Genomic DNA, 23,395 nt, shown 5'->3' on the forward strand with positions numbered 1-23,395 from the left:
TTTTGAACTGTGGTGTTGCAGAAGACTCTTGAGAGTCCCTTGGACTGCAAGGAGATCCAACCAGTCCATCCTAAAGCAAACCAGTTCTAAATATTCATTGGAAGGACTGATGCTGAAACTGAAGCTCCAATACTTTGGCCACCTCATGTGAAGAACCGACTGATTGGAAAAGACCCTGATGCTGGGAAAGATTGAAGGCAGGAGGAGAAGGGGACAACAGAGGATGCGATGGTTGGATGGCATTACCGACATTACAGACATGAATTTGAGTAAGCTCCGGGAGTTGGTGATGGACAGGGAGCCCTGGTGTGCTACAATCTATAGGGTCACAAAGAGTTGTACACGACTGAGTGACTGCTCTGAAATGAACTGATGGTTTTCTATATCTTGATAAAGTTTGGTGTTATACAGGTATATGTATTTATGAGACCTTATATAATGAAACATTTATTTTTTTGCATTTCGTTACATTTAAGGTTTAGCTCAAAAGAAAATTAAATCTCTTGAGAATAGTGAATTGCACCTAGTTATATTCTGGGATAAGTATCATGATATCTGCAATTTATTTTCAAATGCAGAGCATAGTAAGATAAATGGTGATATATTAACTGTAGTTTTATGTAGTGAATATGTGAATATTTATGTAAAATTACTTCAACCATACTGTATGCTTAATAAGTTTCATAATATTGGGTTGCCCCAAAATTTTGTTCCCTTACTTTACTGTAGGTGGGAATTGGGTAGGGAAGAAAGTTGAAAAATTCTACAAATTCATTTTCTATGCTATCATTAAAAAATGACTATTCCATTTTCTTACATTTTCTCATTAATTTAACTCTCATGTCTCCAATTCATGGACGAATGTGGAAGTAAACAATAATTTTGTGTCAATCCTTTTATACCCATTTATGCATGTGCACAATAAACAGCACAGAATGCAGAAGTCCAGGAGCAATATCAACCTCAGTGATGCTATGATCATCAGAAATCCTTCCCTTATTCTTGATTTTGGTAAATGGCTATATCTTATTATTAGTGTCCTATATTCTTTATGTCTTCATAGTTTAAATGATTGGGGTACAATAGAAGACTGGTTGCTAGTTGCTACAACCTCTAACCACTGGACTCTATGAATAAGTTGTGTAATTGAATAAAAGAAATACCAAACCTGCTTGCACACATTCACTATAAGCATCAAAGAATAGTTAAATTGTTTGAGGGAAAAAATATAAAAATGCCTCTGTTTATAATATATATTGTTATTTTTTACAGCTTTGATGAAAACAAACTTTAAAGATTTGTATTGAAAAGTCTACTATGTAGAAATTTAATGCACAGTTTTCTGGTTATTTAGAGTGGCAGAATTTTAAAACTTAAAAAAGAATTTAATATATTAATAACATCTATTTTGCAACACTTTAGGAGAATATATTCAAAAGAAAAAGCAGCTTCATTATGATTTCTCTCTCATTTCGTTTGAGGTGCATTTCCATAATTTAGAATACTTCGTTTTAGACAATCAAACTCTTCCTTCAGAATTTCTTTTGATTTGCAAGTTCAGATTGACGATCCAAAGAACAGAAATGTGAATATTTTTAAAAATCCCATATAAAAAAGAAAGCTATTGCCACTAAATTACATTATAAAAATTCAATACTTCCATAATTATGTTGCTGAAATTGGTAGGTAGTTTATCTGCTCAATCCTTGACATCATAATTTACATATGATAAGGCAGCTGTTTATATTTTACCATAATAATTTGAGTTTACATTAACCACCAAAAAACCTTTTCCAACATATACAATGTATCATACATGTGCAATTTATATATATTCAAAGTTTGCTCCTTAAGCTTACAGTATCAGTGTCATCTCCAAATTACAAAACATGAAGTGGAAGTATAGAGAGACAAAGTAATATTCCTACAGAATAAGGCAACTATTATGATGATATTAGATTCAACTTTAGGTCATCATCATCTGTGGAAATTATTGCTAAATGATAAATCATGTGTAATGCAAATATGATTAGAAATTCTGTGTATAAACGTTTTTATCACACATATATGAATTATGTAGCCCATATTTTTAAAAAGTTTCACAGTACCAGAACAGTTTCTCCCAAATTGTTTGAAGGCCTAAACAATACATTATTTTTTTAAAGCATGATTTTGTATTTACTGATGCCAAATATTAAGCCAAACAAACAGCATTTGCAGACTTTTCCTCTGTACAGCTTGTTAAATGATAGCAGAAATATGTTAACAGGGAATTCCCCCAGTGGTCTAGAGGTTAGAACTCTGGACTTTCACTGCCAAGAGACACCAGAGACATGGACACTCACAGGCAAGTCTGGCTCAGTCTCCCACTGGTCTCCAAAGTCAAATTCTCTGGGAGTTCTCAGTATATTTGACAGTATATGTGTACTTTATTCTGTGGTGCTTTCCAATACTTTCAACAAGTTTTCTGATAGTCCTAACATTTGTCCTCTATCATTTGGAGTTGGGACTGGCCACCCTCCCCTGGCACTTGGATGCCTTCACCAACCTGGAAACTGCATGCCACTGTTAAGGGGTTTTTATAGAGGATTCATGCTATAGTCATATTCAATCCGTTATTAATTCAATCTCTAGCTTCTCTTCCCTAGAGGTTAAGTGATGAGGCTGAAAGTTCCAGGCTCATAATCAAAGCTTGATATTTCTGACAACATTCTCCATCCTAACATTATCTCTCTAAGGGCCCTCCAACAGTTGTTTCATTAGAGCAAAAGAAGTGCCTTTCATCTTTATCACTCAGAGAATTCTGAGAGTTTTAGGAGCTCTGTGCCAGGAACTGGAGAAAAAGACCAAATATCTTTATATGACACCATATTTATATATACTATAGAGTGTTTATAGTATGTTTTCCAAATCTGATATATTACTTGAAATTTGTATCAATACATAAGGGAGAAAGGGAATGGCAAACCACTTCAGTATTCTTGCCTCAAGAACCCTGTGAACAGCATTAAAAGGCAAAACAAACACGGTAACAGAAGATGAGCCCCCAAGGTCAGTAGGTGTCCAATATGCTACTGGGGAAGAGCAGAGAAATAGCTCCAGAAAGAATGAAGAGGCTGGGCCAAAGCAGAAAGCATGCTCAGTTGTGGATGTGTATGTGATAAAAGTAAAGCTTGATGCTGTAAAGAATACTATTGCATAGGAATCTGGAATGTGAGGTCCATGAATCAAGGCAAATTAAAAGTGGTCAAACAGTAAATGGCAAGAGTGAACATCGATATTTTAGGAATCAGTGAACTAAAATGAACAGAAAAGGGCAAATTTAATTCAGATTACCGTTATATCCATTACTGTGGGCAAGTATCCCTTAGAAGAAATGGAGTAGCCCTCATAGTCAACAAAAAATTTGAAATGCTGTAGTTGGATTAAAGCTCAACATTCAGAAAACGAAGATCATGACATCCAGTCCCATCACTCCATGGAAAATAGATGGAGAAACAGTGGAAACAGTGTCAGACTTTATTTTGGGGGGCTCCAAAATCACTGCAGATGGTGACTGCAGCCATGAAATTAAAAGACACTTACTCCTTGGAAGAAAAGTTATGACCAACCTAAATAGCATATTGAAAAGCAGAGACATTACTTTGCCGACTAAGGTCTGTCTAGTCAAGGCTATGGTTTTCCCAGCGGTCATTTATTGATGTGAGAGTTGGACTGTGAAGAAGGGTGAGTGTCAAAGAATTGATACTTTTGAACTGTGGTGTTGGAGAAGACTCTTGAGAGTCCCTTGGACTGCAAGGAGATCCAACCAGTCCATTCTGAAGGAGATCAGCCCTGGGATTTCTTTCGAAGGAATGATGCTAAAACTGAAACTCCAGTACTTTGGCCACCCCGTGTGAAGAGTTGACTCACTGGAAAAGACTCTGATGCTGGGAGGGATTGGGTGCATGAGGAGAAGGGGATGACAAAGGATGAGATGGCTGGATGGCAACACTGACTCGATGGACTTGAGTCTGAGTGAACTCCAGGTGTTGGTGATGGACAGGGAGGCCTGGCGTGCTGCGATTCATGCAGTCGCAAAGAGTCAGACACAACTGAGCAACTGAACTGAACTGAACTGAATTGAGTGTAATCTCAAAAACAACAGAATGATCTCTCTTTGCTTCCAAGGCAACCAATCAAAATCTCAGTAAGCCAAGCCCATACCCCAACCACTGATACTGAAGAAGCTGAAGTTGAATGGTTCTATTAAGGTCAACAAGACCTTCTAGAACTAACATACACACACTCAGACAAAAGATGTCCTTTTCATCATAGGGGATTGAAATGCAAAAGTAGGAACTCAAGAGATATCTATAGTAACAGGAATGTTTGGTCTTGGAGTACAAAATAAAGTAGGGCAGAAGCTAACTCTCTTTGGCAAAGAAACACACTGGTCATAGCAAACTCCCTCTTCCAACAAAACAAGAAACAATTCTACACATAGACATCACCAGATGGTCAATACTGAAATACTGATTATATTCTTTGCAGACTAAGATGGAGAAGCTCTATACAGTCAGTTAAAACAACACCTGGAGCTGACTGTGGCTCGGATCATGAGCTCCTTACTGCAAAATTCATGCCTAAATTTAAGTAAAATAGGAGAAACTGTTCAACGATTCTGGTATGACCTAAATCAAATCCCTTATGATTATACAGTAAAGGTGACGAATAAATGCATGTTATTTGATCTGCTAGAGAGAATGCTTGAAAATCTATGGACAGAAATTCGTATGGGACGTGGTGACCAAAACCGAACCCATTCCAAAAAAACAGAAATACAAGAAGCCAAAGCTATTGTCTGAGGAGGCCTTGCAAATATGAAAAAAGAAGAAAAGTGAAATACAAAGCAAAAAAATGAAGGATATACCCAACTGGATGCAGAGTTCCAAAGTAGAGCAAGGGGAGAGAAGAAAGACTTCTTAAGTGACAAATGCAAAGAAATAGAGGAAAAAAGTAGAATAGGAAAGACTAGAGATCTCTTCAAGAAAATTGGAGATACTAAGGGAAAATTTCACTCAAAAATGGGCAAAATAAAGGATAGAATCCACAAGGATCTAATAAAAGCAAAAGAGATTAAGAAGTGGGAGCAAGAATACACAGAACTATACAATAATGACCTAGATAACCACAAGGGTATAAACACTCACCTAGAAACAGACATTGTGGAGTGTGAAGTCAAGTGGGCCTTCAGTTGAGTCCAGTTCAGTTGCTCAGTCATGTCCAACTCTTCAGAATCCCAAGGACCACAGCACCCCAGGCCTCTCTGTCCATCACTAACTCCCAGAGTTCACTCAAACTCATCTCCGTTGAGTTGGTGATGCCATCCAACTATCTCATTCTCTGATGTCCCCTTCTCCTCCTGCCTTCAATCTTCCCCAGCATCAGAGTCTTTTCCAATGAGCCAACTCTTCGCATAGGGTGGCCAAAGAACTGGAGTTTCAGCTTCAACATGAATCCTTCCAATGAACACTCATGACTGATCTCCTTTAAGATGGACTGGCTGTATTTCCTTGCAATCCAAGGGACTCTCAAGAGTCTTCTCCAACACCACAGTTCAAAAGCATCAATGCTTTGGCGCTCAGCTTTCTTTATAGTCCAACTCTCACATCCATGCATGACTACTGGAATAACCATAATTTGGACAAGATGGACCTTTGTTGGAACCTGATGGACTCTAAGACCACGTGGGCCTTAGGAAGCTTTACTATGAACAAATCCAGTGGAGATGATTTAATTCCAGCTAATCTATTTAAAACCTTAAAAGGTGATGCTGTTAAAGTCCTGCACTCAATATGCCAGCAAGTTTGAAAAAGTCAGCAATGACTGCAGGACTGGAAAACGTCAGTTTTCATTCCAATCCAAAACAAGGGTAATGTGACCTTGTTCAAACTACCATACAATTGTGCTCCTGTCATATGCCAGCAAAGTAATGTTTAAAATCCTTCATACTAGGCTTTAACTGTACGTGAATCAAAAACTTCAAGATGTACAAGCTCGATTTAGAAAAGGCAGAGGAACCAGAGATCAAATTGCCAACATCTGTGTATCATAGAAAAAACAAGGTAACTCCAGGAAAACATCTACTTCTGCTTCATTGACTATGCTAAATCCTTTGTGTGAATCACGATGAACTATGGAAAATTCTTAAAGAGGTGGAAATACCAGACAACCTCACCTGCCTCCTAAGAAATCTGTATGCAGATCAAGAAGCAACCGTTAGAACTAGACATGGAACAAGGCACTGTTTCCAAATTGGGAAAGGAATACATCAAGGCTGTATATTGTCACTCTGCTTATTTAACTTACATGCAGAGTACATCAAACAAAATGCCAGGATGGATGAAGCACAAGCTGGAATCAAGATTGCTGTGAGAAATATCAATATCCTCAGATATCCAGGTGACAGCACCCTTACTGCAGAAAGCAAATAGAAATAAAGAGCTTTTTAATCAGAGTGAAAGAGGAGAGTGAAAAAGATGGCTTAAAACTCAACATTCAAAAAACTATATGGGCATCTGATCCCATCACTTCATTGTAAATAGGTGGGAAAAAAGTGGAAACTGACAAGTTTTCTTTTCTTCAGCTCCAAAATCATTGTGGATGGTAACTGCAGCCAGGAAATTAAAAGACACTTGCTCCTTGGAAGAAAAGTTATGACAAACCTAGAATATTAAAAAGCATATTAAAAAGCAGAGACATCACTTTGCTGACAAAGGTCTCCACATAGTCAAAACTGTGCTTTATCTAGTAGTCATGTACACATGTGAAGAGTTGAATCATAAAGAAGGTTGAGCAAGGAAGGCTTGATGTTTTTGAATTGTGGTGCTGGAGAAGACTCTTGAGAGTCCCTTGGACAGCAAGGAGCTTAAACCAGTCAATCCTAAAGGAAATCAACCCTGAATATTCATTGGAAGGACTGATGCTGAAGCATCAATATTTCGGCCACCTGATATGAAGAGCCAACTCATTGGAAACGACCCTGATGCTGGGAAAGATTGAAGGCAGGAGGAGAAGGGGGTGACAGATAATGAGATGATTGGATGGCATCACTGACTTAATGAACATAAGTTTAAGCAAACTTCAGGAGATAGAGAACAGGGAATACTGACGTACTACCGTCCATGGGGTCCCAAAGAGTTGGACATAACTCAGTTACTGAAAAAAAACATAAAATGTTTTTGCAGTGACTGATATCCTTTGTGGGGGTGGTGGTGGGAGGGCTTCCCTTGTGGTTCAGGTGATAAAGAATCCATCCGCAGTGTGGGAGACCTGGCTTCAATCCCTGGGTTGGAAAGATTTCCTGGAGAAGGGAAAAGTTACCCACTCCAGTTTTCTGGCATGGAGAATTCCATGAACTGTATAATCCATGGGGTTGGTAATAGACACGACTAAGCAACTTTCCCTTTCATTTTTATTTTCATATCCTTTTTAATCACTAACTTTGATCTTTTGACATTTATTGTTTATAAAAACATGATTTATAAGTCACATACAATTAAAAATTGGGGAAAATATAAGTCCTAAGAATCTGTTTCAAGCATTAAGATACATATAAGTTCAGTTCAGTTCAGTCACTCAGTCGTGTGTGACTCTTTGTGACCCCATGAATCGCAGCATGCCAGGCCTCCCTGTCGATCACAAACTCGCGGAAGGTAACTCAGACTAATGTTCATCGAGTCCGTGATGCCATCCAGCCATCTCATCCTCTGTCGTCCCCTTCTCCTCCTGCCCCCAATCCCTCCCAGCAGCAGGGTCTTTTCCAATGAGTCAACTCTTTGCATGAGGTGGCCAAAGTACTGGGGTTTCAGCTTTAGCATCATTCCTTCGAAAGAAATCCCAGGTCTGATCTCCTTCAGAATGGACTGGTTGGATCTCCTTGCAGTCCAAGGGACTCTCAAGAGTCTTCTCCAACAACACAGTTCAAAAGCATCAATTCTTCAGCGCTCAGCTTTCTTCACAGTACAACTCTCACAACCATACACGACCACTGGAAAAACCATAGCCTTGACTAGATGGACCTTTGTTGGCAAAGAAATGTTTCTGCTTTTGAATATGCTATCTAGGTTGGTCATAACTTTTCTTCCAAAGAGCAAGCGTCCTTTAATTTCATGGCTGCAATCACTATCTGCAGTGATTTTGGAGCCCAAAAAAATAATGTGAGCCACTGTTTCCACTGTTTCCACTGTTTCCCCATCTATTTCCCATGAAGTGATGGGACCAGATGTCATGATCTTTGTTTTCTGAATGTTGAGCTTTAAGCCAAATTTTTCACCCTCCTCTTTCACTTTCATCAAGAGGCTCCTTAGTTCCTCTTCACTTTCTGCCATAGGGTGGTGTCATCTGCCTATTTGAGATTACTGATATTTCTCCTGGCAGTCTTGATTCCAGCTGGTGCTTCTTCAAGCCCAGCATTTCTCATGATGTACTCTGCATATAAGTTAAATAAGCAGGGTGACAATATATAGCCTTGACATATTCCTTTTCCTATTTGGAACCAGTCTGTTGTTCCATGCACAGTTCTAACTGTTGCTTCATGACCTGCATATAGGTTTTTCAAGAGGCAGGTTAGGTGGTCTGGTATTCCCATCTCTTTCAGAATTTTCCACAGTTTCTTGTGATCCACACAGTCAAAGGCTTTGGCATAGTCAATAAAGCAGAAATAGAGGTTTTTCTGGAACTCTTTTGCTTTTTCCATGATCCAGTGGATGTTGGCAATTTGATCTCTGGTTCCTCAGCCTTTTCTAAAACCAGCTTGAACATCTGGAAGTTCATGGTTCACGTGAACTGAAACCTGGCTTGGAGAATTTTGAGCATTACTTTACTAGCGTGTGAGATGAGTGCAATTGTGCGGTAGTTTGAGCATTCTTTGGCATTGCCTTTCTTTGGGATTGAAATGAAAACTGACCTTTTCCAGTCCTGTGGTCACTGCTGAGTTTTCCAAATTTGCTGGCATATTGAGTGCAGCACTTTCACAGCATCATCTTTCAGGATTTGAAACAGCTCAACTGGAATTCCATCACCTCCACTAGCTTTGTTCATAGTGTTGCTTTCTAAGGCCCACTTGACCACACATTCCAGGATGTCTGGCTCTAGGTGAGTGATCATACCATCGTGAATATCTTGGTTGTGAAAATCTTTTTTGTACATTTCTTCTGAGTATTCTTGCCACCTCTTCTTAATATCTTCTTCTTCTGTTAGGTCTATACCACTTCTGTCCTTTATTGAGCCCATATTTGCATGAAATGTTCCCTTGGTATCTCTAATTTTCTTGAAGAGATCTTTAGCCTTTCTGTAAGATATCTATACCCTCTGAGAATGTTTCTCAAGTATTAAGTAATGCATTGGTTTAATATATGATGAGGAATCCATGAAGGCAACTTAAGAAATTTTATAAGATGTGTAAAAATTAAAGAGAAAATAAAAATAGATGAAGAATATCTGAGAATTGAATTAAACTTAAACTTGGGATAGGAAAAGTTTCATGATTATGAAGAAAATGATAAATGATAAATAAAATGATAAATAAAAATTTAAAAAAAATAAATTAAAAAAAAAGAAAATGATGAAAGTTTCCAACATCTTCAGTGACTGACAGTGAAATATGGACTAGTGACAAAGCAGGGTTGTGTGTCGTGTAACCAGATGATGCAAGATAATTTTTAACTCAAAACTGTAAAAATATAATTTTGAGAATATGCTCAGGAACCAGGCAGGACATGACCAGATGGTACTCTGATTGTGCTGAAAGACTCTGAACATGTTCTTTGGTCTCTGCCTGGAGTTATGAAGGTGTAACTCATGTTTTACACCATTGGAAGTGCATAAAAGATTCATAAGGTTCCAGACCTGGCCTGGGGATTAGAATACTCAAGTATAGATAATTAAAATACCCTTAAATTAACATAATAATATTTTATGGCAGCCAAATACCTGCCCCTTGGCCACTTAGTTAGCGTACAGTTTCTTCTTCTTCAGATTGTCCTCACTATTTTATGACTTTACCATTTTCTCCCTTAGTGTACTAAATCCATGGTCTATGCCATGGTTCTAACTCAGAGCTACAGAGTGGTTAGTGATTTGTAGTAATTCCTCATCTATACACTTCTTAATTTGAGTTGGTTACTTGGTAAAAGTGAGGTGTTTCAGTCATGTCCAACTCTTTACAAGCCACGGACTGTAGCCTGTCTGGTTCCTCTGTCCATTGAATTCTCCAGGCAAGTATAATGGAGTAGGTTTCCATCCTCTGCTTCAGAGGATTTTTCCAACTCAGGGATGAAACTGGGTCTCCTGAATTGCAAGTAGATTCTTTACCATCTGAGTCACCAGGGAAGCCCAGTTATTTGGTGAAGATTATCTGCAAATACTGTGAGTTGATTCTGAAGGAAGGGATCATATTTACACGTACAAAACAAACCTGAATGTACTACTTAAGCAAAGAGAAGTGTACCTGTAGAAAACAATCTCTCTGAAACTAAGGAGTTAAGGAATTGAATGACTTCTGGAACTCATAATGAGTGAGGATTTTGGCAGATTTTTAAGATAAAATAAAAGGACTGGTTGACATCCAGTGTGAGTACTAGAGCAGAACAAATATCGATTTGGCTAAATTTCAGAAGTTAGAAACACAGCCAAATTGTAACTGAACGTTGATCATGAAACCTCGTCTGTGGTTATTTACCTATGACCAAAGAATAATTAAGAAATTATTTTTAAAATACATTTTTCTTCTTATTTTTGATGTCAGGTTTCTACTTCTTGACAATGTCTCTTATTTCAAGGTTCATAGTAAGTTCAATATCTCTTATTTCAAGGTTCATAGTAGGTTCAAAACAATCATATACCCCTGAACAAAAAATCAAGGGAGCAGTATGATTTTGAAATGAATGCTTCATATCAGAAGCTATCTGAAATCACAGATGAGGAGCCAGGAGACAAACATTCTCCTGTTCACTTTTATGAGTTGTTTCTGTAATATGATAAAATGCCTAATGGATTTATGAAGGGGTGAATATATTTTGAATGTGGGAGAAATAGAAATAATCTATGGGTAGAAGATGAACTGCTTGGTTTCACCTGTCTACAAATACTTTAAAACTCCACTTACCAAGAAGTAAAGCCTAATCATCCTCCCCTTGAGGACTTAACTTGGTTACTTGCTTCTAATGAATAGTGTAGAGCAGAACTTTTGGTTTGTAATTTAGGAGACTAGGTTATATACCTTTGTGCTTTCCTATCTGACCTCTGCTTCAGATTATTTGCTCCAAAGGAAGGCAGCTGCTACATCATGAGTATGCTTAAGTTGCTATGGAGAGGCTTACATAGAATAGGTTTAAGGAGGCTGATGGCCAGCAGTCTGGAAGGAACTGTGAAGATTATCTGCAAAAACTCCTACCAAGAGCCATGTGAGTGAGTCATCTTTTGATGTTCAGATAACCATGACTCCTGCCAAAATCTTAACTACATTCATATAAAATAACTAACCAGAACCTTGCATCTCAGCCACATTCAAGTTCCTGACCCACTGAAACTATCAGATAATAAATGCATGTTGTTCAGAGCCACTAAGTTGTGGGGTAATTTTTGTACAGTAATAGATAATTAATATACCAACTCAGATATGAATCTTAGTTGGATTTTCCAAATACCAGTGGAAGAGAAATTAACAGGCTGCTTTATCCTGTGCTCTGAAAAAGACTTACCTGAAGATTTTTTTAATTTATTTGCATATTTATTTCTTTTAATTTTACTTTATTTTACTTCACAATACTGTATTGGTTTTGCCATACATCAACATGAATCTACCACGGGAGTACACGTGTTCCCAACCTGAACCCCCCCTCCCACCTCCCACCCCATACCATCTCTCTGGGTCATCCCAGTGCACCAGCCCTAAGCATCCTGTATCCTGCATCGAACCTAGACTAGCGATTCATTTCTTATATGATATTATACATGTTTCAATGCCATTCTCCCAAATCATCCCACCCTCTCCCTCTCCCACAGAGTCCAAAAGATTGTTCTATACATCTGTGTCTCTTTTACTGTCTCGCACACAGGGTTATCATTACCATCTTTCTAAATTCCATATATATGTGTTAGTATACTGTATTGCTGTTTTTCTTTCTGGCTTACTTCACTCTGTATAATAGGCTCCAGTTTCATCCACCTCATTAGAACTGATTCAAATGTATTCTTTTTAATGGCTGAATAATATTCCATTGTGTATATGTACCACAGCTTTCATATACATGCATCTATTGATGGACATCTAAGTTGCTTCCATGTCCTGGCTATTATAAACAGTGCTGCTATGAACATTGGGGTACACGTGTCTCTTTCAATTCTGGTTTCCTCGGCGTGTATGCCCAGCAGTGGGATTGCTGGGTCATAAGGCAGTTCTATTTGCAATTTTTTTAGGAATCTCCACACTGTGCATATTTGCATATGTAAAGTCAGGTATGCTTAGTTTTTATCATTTGTCTTACATATCTTGAGAAATATCCGTAATTCTTACTGACTGACTCATTTGTTGGGAAGAAGGTTTAAGAGGGAGGGGACATATGTATACCTATGGCGATATCCTGTTGATGTATGTCAAAAACTATCAAAATATTGCAAATTAATCATCCTCCAATTAGAAAGTTAAATTAAATTTAAAAAAAAAAAAGAAGTGAGAAATTTTATAGAGATAAAGAGTTTTGAGGAAAGGAACATACTGAAAAAAAGTTTGCAAATATTAAGCATAGATAAATCCTACAGAATGTTATTACATCACAGTGAAGTGTGCTTGTGCAGATATCATAAAATAAAGCCCAATAAACAAACAACAACAAAAAAACAATCAAATATTTATTTGAACACTTTTCAAAGATTAAAAAATGCAAGAAAGTACTTATTTGTATAAATATATGAAAGCAAACTTTCCTTGGTGGAGTTAACCACACATACATTTTAAGAAGACATACAGTTCACAAAAGGGTACGAATAACCCACCTCTCAATTTATGCATCAAAAATGTTTTCTCTGACATAGAGATAAAAATTGATCTAGACATTTTGGTTTCTTTGATTTTGATTTACTTTAATATTAATATTCCTTGAATGTTTTTGCACTCAGCACCATATCAGAATCAAGATGTATAACAAAATTCTGAGAATATAATGTCTTTTGTCCAAAGGTTAGCTCTGAAAATACTAAAAAGAAATTGTAGATTACTTAAGACTTTTCATTTAGAACAAATTTAGTTTGATAAATGTTATATCTTTATTGTGAATAAGTTAATTTTCATTTCATAAAGTTTTTTTTTGTGGTGTATAGATTCAAATATTTATTTAAAAAGTTATTATTTGAGCAGAGGATTTGTTACTGACTGAAAAGATAATTTTCAAGTTCAATTATGCAATATCGATGCACTTAGGATTATCTAGTTCTTGATGTAAAGATACATATGTAATCTACAGTTTAAGACTCACTGGAATAGGTATTTTCCATATAGATTTATGACTGCTGAGCAGCAACTGGAAAACCAATGATCTTTTTACCATCACAGAAAATAAATTCAACCAAGGACAACGACTAGTCAACCATGAAATTGTGCACTTAAGCAGACTTCACACTGACAACAGAAATGCTGAAGGGAATTTATATATACTTGCTAGGATCTCAGCTGCTGAGTGTTGTTCTGAAAACTCTTTTCTATGATTCATTTGTAATGAAAACAGCACTATATCCATTTGCTATTTCAGTGTCTATCCTCAAGACTTAGATACTGATCAAAGATAGTTACTTCAAATTTAAAAAGGCAATAACTCATATTTTCACTTCAATTTCTCCAAGAAAGATCTTTTTGATTGATCAAGAATAGCTAAATATTGACAAATAACCTAGTAGATAAAAATCATGTTACAAATATCTATATTTAAAATATTAATTATGCATATTGATTACTTAAAGGTAATCCTCAGAAACAAAGAGCAAAGACCTGATTACTATCCCCATTTTCATAGATCAAGAAACTAAGGCTAAGATGCTAACTAAATTGTCCAGCGTCATACTTTTGAACCCATTCAATCTTTCTTTCAAGTTCATGTTCTTGAACATTGGGCAATTTGATATGACCTCTGAGTATTATATATACATATTCAATTACAATAAAATATCTATCAATGTCAACATTTAAACATTTTGAAATACAGCTTAAGAATATTTCTTATTTTATGTGTAACATATACAATAATTATAATAGTGTTATAATTATTAACACTGTATTCAGGTCAAGAATACAACAGTTAGAACTGGACATGAACCAACAGACTGGTTCCAAATCGGGAAAGGAGTATGTCAAGGCTGTATATTGTCAGCCTGCTTATTTAACTTATATGCAGAGTACGTCATGCAAAATGCTGGGCTGAATGAAGCACAAGCTTGAATCAAGAATGCTGGGAGAAATATCAGTAACCTCAGATTGGCACATCACACCACCTTTATGGCAGAAAGCAAAGAACTAAAGAGCTTCTTGATGAAAGTGAAAGAGGAGAGTGGAAAAGTTGGCTTAAATCTCAACATTCAGAAAACTAAGGACATGGCATCTGGTCCTATCACTTTATGGCAAATAGATGGGGAAACAATGGAAATAGTACCTGACTTTATTTTTTTGTACTCTAAAACCACTGCAATGGTGACTGCAGCCATGAAATTAAAAGACGCTTGCTCCTTGGAAGAAAAGTTATGACAAAACTAGACAGCATATTAAAAAGCAGAGACATTACTTTGCCGACAAAGGTCCATCTAGTTAAGGCTATGGTTTTTACAGTACTCATGTATGGATGTAAGATTTGGACTATAAAAAAAGCTGAGCACCAAAGAATTGATGCTTTTGAACTGTGGTGTTGGAGAAGACTCTTCAGAGTCCCTTGGACTGTAAGGAGATCCAACTGATCCATCCTAAAGCAAACCAGTCCTGAATATTCATTGGAAAGACTGTTGCTGAAGGTGAAGCTCCAATACTTTGGCCAGCTGATGCAAAGAACTGACTCATTGGAAAAGACCCTGATGCTGGGAAATATTGAAGGCAGGAGGAGAAGTGGACGACAGAGAATGAAATGGTTGGATGGCCTCACCAACGCGATGGACATGAGTTTGAGCAAGCTCTGGGAGCTGGTGATGGACAGGAAAGCCTGGCATGCTGCAGTCCATAGGGTCACAAAATGATGTAATATAAATATTACATCATTCATTATAGTGGCTTTGTGGTAAAGAATCTGCCTGCTAATGCAAGAGACCCAGGTTCAGTCCCCGAGTCACGAAGATCCCCTGGAGGAGGAAACAACTCATTCCAGTATTCTTGCCTAGGAAATCCCATGGACAGAGGAGCCTGGTGGGTTACAGTCCATAGGGTCCCTAAAGAGTCAGATCTGTCTTAACAACTAAGCAACAACAACACACCAGGAACTAGCCTGAGGGTCTCACAAAAATTATTCAAAAATCTTCCCAATAGTGCTCCATACTAATTTTACACATGAGGCAATAATCTAAAGCAGATTGTGCAACTTCTCTAAATCCTATTACTGATTTATCACAGATTCCGTACTGACACACATCTGTTTAAAGGACATTAATAAATAAAAACTAAACTTTAATTTATGGATTTCTTATTATATTACTGAAAATAACTTTAGGCCAATATTGATGTTTATAGATTTCTCTATATCTATATAAATAAATTGTCTATATCTGATTTATCTGAAATTAAGCAGTATGCAACAACTAGGTATTAAAACCCTACTTTATATGCCTGAAAGTTTAGGGAACAATGTGATGAATAAAAACATAAGATAATAACAATTAATAGATATTTTTTATATACATTTTACTGTTCTTTTTAAACATTTTGAGTATTTCTTTAGATGGATTTTTATCTCATTTAGGAGCATACTATGCAACAGAACAAAAATTATACATAGTAATGTAATAAATAAAAACTATCTGTGACATAATATGCTAAAAAAACATAATTAGCCTGAGATTATATTATCTATTGTGGTTGCAGAGTACACCTTTAATGGTCATATTTAATATCCTAAGACTGTACCAGAATTAAGAATAAATATTTTCTTTTGACTTATGGCTATTTATCACATCACCATTGAATATATATATATAAGTATTGTATTATATTGATGTAGTTTTCTTAATTTAATTTATCATGTAAAAATTAAGATTTAGAGTTGAAGAAATTTTTCAATAAAGTGAATATGCATGGTTCTTTAAACAGATGTAAAATCAAAATGAAATGTTTAGCTTTTATTTTAAAAATTATCATTGATTCTTATACTTGATACTGAAGGTTGACTTGGCAATTATTGTCATCCGGTAACCAAAATATTCATTGAACAATATTTATAATTAATCAATAAAGTATTTAAGACATTACATTGCAAAAATTTAAAGCATCAGGCAAAGTTGTACATAGGAAGAAAAAAAGTAATAGCTATTGTTTACTAAATATGCTTCTTTAGATATTGATGTAAAAAGGATAGAGAAATACAGGTGAAATGCCAGATGGGATGGAAATAGCCAGCATGAAAAGATATATTTGCATTTATACTTTGCTTTCTACAAACAAATATACCTCACCAAAATGATATAGTTCAAAAGTTGCTTTCTTTGAAATTTTCAAATCACTTTTCATTTTACCTTAGATGAACATTATATAGTGTATAAACTATTAGATAAAATTTTTAAGTAAAAAATAAGCAGCAAAAAGCCCTTGTTGACTTACAAATTTATACAGTAACTGAAAGCATTATATTAGGTACAGAAATATCAGTTTTTTGGAAACTGATCCTTATCAATTTCAGTTGTATGGAAACTAATCCTTATCAGTTTAGCAAAAAATATGGTATTTCCAACATATTTAAGACTTTGTGGTACAACAGATGTTTATCTTTTTAAAGCAAGATCAGTTCAGTTCAGCCACTCTGTCATGTCCGACTCTTTGCAACCCCATGAATCGCAGCACGCTAGGCCTTCCTGTCCATCACCAACTCCCTGAGTTCACCCAGATTCACGTCCATTGAGTCAGTGATGCCATCCAGCCATCTCATCCTCTGTCGTCCCTGACTCCTCCTGCCCCCAATCCCTCTCAGCATCAAAATCTTTTCCAATGAGTCAACTCTTCGCATGAGGTGGCCAAAGTACTGGAGTTTCAGCTTTAGCATCATTCCTTCCAAAGAAATCCCAGGGCTGATCTCCTTCAGAATGGACTGGTTGCATCTCCTTGCAGTCCAAGGGACTCTCAAGACTCTTCTCCAACACCACAGTTCAAAAGCATCAATTCTTCGGCGCTCAGCCTTCTTCACAGTCCAACTCTCACATCCATACATGACTACTGGACTAGACGGACCTTAGTCGGCAAAGTACTGTCTCTGCTTTTGAATATGCTATCTAGGTTGGTCATAACTTTTCTTCCAAGGAGTAAGCGTGTTTTAATTTCATGGCTGCAGTCACCATCTGCAGTGATGATGGAGCCCCCCAAAAATAAAATCTGACACTGTTTCCAATGTTTCCCCAGCTATTTCCTATGAAGTGATGGGACTGGATGCCATGATCTTCGTTTTCTTAACGTTGAGCTTTAAGCCAACTTTTTCGCTCTTCTCTTTCACTTTCATCAAGAGGCTTTTGAGTTTCTCTTCACTTTCTGCCATAAGGGTGCTGTCATCTGTGCATCTGAGGTTCTTGATATTTCTCCTAGCAATCTTGATTCTGGATTGTGTTTCGTCCAGTCCAGTGTTTCTCATGAGGTACTCTGCATATAAGTTAAATAAGCAGGGTGACAATATACAGCCTTGATGTACTCCTTTTCCTATTTGGAACCAGTCTGTTGTTCCATGTCCAGTTCTAACTGTTGCTTCCTGACCTGCATACAGATTTCTCAAGAGGCAGATCAGGTGGTCTGGTATTCCCCTCTCTTTCAGAATTTTCCACAGTTTCTTGTGATCCACACAGTCAAAGGCTTTGGCATAGTCAATAAAGCAGAAATAGAGGTTTTTCTGGAACTCTCTTGCTTTTTCCATGATCCAGCAGATGTTGGCAATTTGATCTCTGGTTCCTCTGCCTTTTCTTAAACCAGCTTGGACATCTGGAAGTTCATGGCTCACGTGAACTGAAACCTGGCTTGCAGAATTTTGAGTATTACTTTACTAGCGTGTGAGATGAGTGCAATTGTGTGGTAGTTTGAACATTCTTTGGTATTGCCTTTCTTTGTGATTGGAATGAAAACTGACCTTTTCCAGTCCTGTGGTCGCTGCTGAGTTTTCCAAATTTGCTGGCATATTGAGTGCAGCACTTTCACAGCATCATCTTTCAGGATTTGAAACAGCTCAAGTGGAATTCCATCACCTCCACTAGCTTTGTTCATAGTGATGCTTTCTAAGCCCCACTTGACTTCACTTTCCAGGATGTCTGGCTCTAGATGAGTGATCAAACCATTGTGATTATCTTGGTAGTGAAGATATTTTTTTGTATATTTCTTCTGTGTATTCTTGCCACCTCTTCTTAATATCTTCTCCTTCTGTTAGGTCCATATCATTTCTGTCCTTTATCAAGCCCATCTTTGCATGAAATGTTCCCCTGGTATCTCCAGTTTTCTTGAAGAGATCTCTAGTCTTTCCCATTCTATTCTTTTCCTCTATTTCTTTGCATTCATCATTGAAGAAGGCTGTCTTATCTCTTCTTGCTTTTCTCTGGAACTCTGCATTCAGATGCTTATATCTTTCCTTTTGTCCTTGGCTTTTTGCCTCTCTTTTCACAGCTATTTGTAAAGCCTCCTCAGACAACCATTTTGCTTTCTTGTATTTCTTTTCCATGGGGATGCTCTTGATCCCTGTCTCCTGTACAATGTCACGAACCTCATTCCATGGTTCATCAGACACACTATCTATCAGATCTAGTCCCTTAAATCTATTTCTCACTTCCACTGTATAATCATAAGGGATTTGATTCAGATCATACCAGAATGGTCTAGCGATTTTCCCTACCTTCTTCAATTTAAGTCTGAATTTATTAATTAGGAGTTCGTGATCTGAGCCACACTCAGCCCCTGGTCTTGTTTTTGTTGACTGTATAGAGCTTCTCCATCTTTGGCTGCAAAGAATATAATCAGTCTGATTTCGGTGTTGACCATCTGGTGAAGACTCTGTAGCGTCTTCTCTTGTGTTGTTGGAAGAGGGTGTTTGCTATGACCAGTGCAATTTCTTGGCCAAACTCTAATAGTCTTTGCCCTGCTTCATTCCTCATTCCGAGGCCAACTTTGCCTGTCACTCCAGGTGTTTCTTGACTTCCTACTTTTGCATTCCAGTCCCCTATAATGAAAAGGACATCTTTTTTGGGTGTTAGTTCTAAAAGGTCTTGTATGTCTTCATAGAACCGTTCAACTCCAGCTTCTTCAGCGTTACTTGTTGGGGCATATACTTGGATTACGGTGATATTTAGTGGTTTGCCTTGGAGACGAACAGAGATTATTCTGTCATTTTTGAGATTGCATCCAAGTATCGCATTTCAGACTCTTCTGTTGACCAGAAAATAGTTAATCACTTCTAAACAGAGAAAATGGATTTTCATTCAGTCCTTTGTCTTTTTTGACAAAAGTTTGCTTGAACATCCAGAAATCATATAAGTGAACCAAAAATGCTTAACCTCAAACATGAACTTTGACACAGGAATACTTTTTCTGGAGTTGTCATTAGAGACAGTGTCTGCACTGAGCAATAACCGAAATTTCAAGCACCAGAAGTGGCAGAAGCAGGGAAACTCTTCAGACTCTCTGGGTCACTCTATCTACATAGGCTTCCACAATTGCCTGAGGCAGTAGTATATTATATTGTATGATCACTTATTATAGGAATAGAAGAGTTCAGTTCAGTTCAGTCGCTCAGTTGTGTCTGACTCTTTGCAACCCCATGAAATGCAGTACGCTAGGCCTCCCTGTCCATCACCAACTCCCAGAGTTCACTCAGATTCACGTCCATCTAGTCAGTGATGCCATCCAGCCATCTCATCCTCTGTCATCCCCTTCTCCTCCTGCCCCCAATCCCTCCCAGCATCAGAGTCTTTAATAGAAGAGTTGCTGAACCTCAGATGGACCATGCTTGATTTCCCACACCAGCAACAAGAGGGAAGCAAACAGAACCAGTCTTTTGAAATCAGAAAATCCTTTTGTGTAAATAGTGCAAATATGGTGAAAGGAGATACAGAAATCTGTGAGAGAAAAGTTGATTTTCCTCATTTTCTTGAACAGTAGAACTTTTATTCTCACTTTGGCATGATAATGGCTGGTTCAAAGACCAAAACTGAAAAATAATAACTCATGTACTCATGTATATAGATGAAATTGAAAATTGAATGTGTTTGTAAAATATACATTAGCCTATACACATATGCACAGTAATTTTTATATTGACAATTACAGCTTAGTATTTCTGTTATTAAAATGTTTGTTCTTTTAATGTTATAGAACTGTTTTCATCAGCTTCTCTATCTTGGTCATCTTAATTAGAGAAACTGTCTCAGATTATAGAAGCAGAGGACCAAATGGATAAACCATTACGTTTTAATGGAGAAGATACTTCACTTTAAGTGCAAAAGCATTTTCATTATCTGGTTGTGTTTGTGTGCATGCAATCAGATAAAAATTTCAGATGTATTGCAATGGCAAATTTCAAAAGGCATATGCATCCATGACAAATAAAATATATCTATACTTTTCAGCAGATGGCCCTATAATTTATATACCAATCCTTTAATTCCCTTGCATTTTGATGATTCATTTTACATCATAAGAAATATTTTACTAATCTCTGATTATAATACTGTTGTTACCAAAATCCTCTCTTTCTCAATCAATCACTTTTATTCATCACTGAAAATTTGACAGAAGCTGAAAATTTCTGTAGGGCTTAGGACTGATGTAATCAGATGTTTTTGATTCAACATCCATATACTTTTCTGTATAGTCAGCCTCACACAGTTCCCTTTTTTCTTATGTCTTACCTTCATTCTCTGAAACGAAGTTTCCATTATTGGTTTATTTCACAAGCTCAACTGCTCTGTCATTTGGACACCTTCCAATAAAGCAATTCCTTCATTTTGTCTGTGAGGTTTGCCTTCAATGATTCCCTTACTGACTTACAGCTCTCTTAGAATAATATAAACTTCTTTGTTGAAGTCTTCAAAAGTAAATGAAATTCTTTTTTCTGTGATTTTTTTCCTACCAGGAAATAAGACCAATAAAATGGTAGGTATGCTTCTAGCTTATTCATGGGCATTGAAACTAATTGTTTTTCATCTTTATTCAAACATCTTGGAGCAACGATGTTTGGTTACACTTTTCTCCCAAATCTGGATCACTAGCCTTGCTTATTTAAAGAATTGTTCACCTAGCACTCAAATTCTTTTCACCAACCAATCATTATTCATGCAGATAAAACATTTAAAAGTCTAACATTAACTATTTATTAATTATATATATATATATATATTTTACTCTCTATAACTTTATAGTGATTCATTCAGCTTGTAGCATATATCAGTAATATTTTCCTCTTTATTACTAACATTCCATGGTCTTTATGACAACATAAATTTAAAAAAAATTATTTTCCTCTCTAATCAATTCAACTGATCATTGTTAACACACAGCCTTTTTCATATTTTTACCAACTCCAAACTCTTAAGTTTTAATATTCTTCCTTTTCATCATTTTCTCCTATTCATCAACCTTATCCCACCTTTTCCCTAGTCTCACAAAAGTTATTTGGTTCACTGACAATCTTCATTCTCCTAGGGACATGAATGTGTCTCTTCAACTAGTTTTCCACACTTTAAATGACCTTTTCCAAGAGCACTTATTTTTTCCTGCCCTGCTTAGCATGCAAAGCCTGCTTAGTTCTGCCCCTAGGCACACTCCTAAGTAAAGTCCTTACCTTGACTCCCTTTATAATCCTTGCACATTTTTTGCCAGTTATTTACATTCCTCACAAAAACAGTTCCAAGCTTGCATTGATTTCACTGCACTTATCAAATGACATTACCTTCTATTTCACAGTGAAAATGATATTCATTATATAAGATGCCTGTCAAATCCTGTGAAATTCCCTGCAAATTTAAATAGAATATGAGCAATCCAATCTGTGCTCTCTCTCCAGTCATCACCTCTAGAAACTTACATCAACTCCTTTTCACTTTGCCAGTGCTTTCTTTTCTTTTAATTCTGTCTCTCCATTATTGTGTTAAGAATTAAACTTTCAAATCTACATTAGTAAGTAGGAATGCAAATATTCAGAGTTAATTACTGAGAGAATGTGACCTGCTAGGTTGGATCTGAGTGAAATCTAATTGATGCATTAAAAAATATCACTAAGTGGGTGACAACCTGAAGTTTAGGAATGATTGGTTACCCCTGGCCTGGAAGAAGAGTAAAAGGTGATTATCAGGCATAATCATTAGCAATGTTTAACGAAGAGTTGCGAGTATTCTAACCCATCTGCAAGGCCATCTACTACTTTAAGCCCTTCTAATTACAACATGATGACTTCAGATAAGGAATCAAGGAGAAAGGACAATACACATGCTGACCAAAAAAAAAAAAAAGTGTTATTCATGTAACATATATTTTTCGTTTTAATTTAACAGATTAGCATCCTATAACCTATATGAATGAGACACCTAATTCCATCCAGTGTGATATGGATCATAATATCCAGTGTGATATCACACTGGTATGGATCCAAGGTTCATTTCCTGGGCTAGTGATACTAATAGTGAGTTATGCGAAAATTAGATCAAACTTGGGTTCCAAGACCACATACACTTTTAGAACTTCAAGAAGTTGAATTCATATTCTTTACTCTTGAATTTACAAATGCTTATCCATACTTACTATTTTCAAGGAAATGTGATAAATGCTGTAAATATTATGAATATATAATTCCTTATATCAATTAGTATTGGATGCATTGAATTGCTGTATGTCCTATTGATAAAGATGTCCTTTACATTATAGGGGACTGGAATGCAAAAGTAGGAAGTCAAGAAACACCGGGAGAAACAGGCAAATTTGGCGTTGGAATGTGGAATGAAGCAGGGCAAAGACTAATAGAGTTTTGCCAAGAAATTGCACTGGTCATAGCAAACACCCTCTTCCAACAATACAAGAGAAGACACTACACATGGACATCACCAGATGGTCAACACCGAAATCAGATTGATTATATTCTTTGCAGCCAAAGATGGAGAAGCTCTATACAGTCAACAAAAACAAGATGAGGAGCTGAGTGTGGCTCAGATCACGAAC

This window comes from Budorcas taxicolor, chromosome 20, assembly GCF_023091745.1.
Source record: "Budorcas taxicolor isolate Tak-1 chromosome 20, Takin1.1, whole genome shotgun sequence".
NCBI lineage: Eukaryota > Metazoa > Chordata > Mammalia > Artiodactyla > Bovidae > Budorcas > Budorcas taxicolor.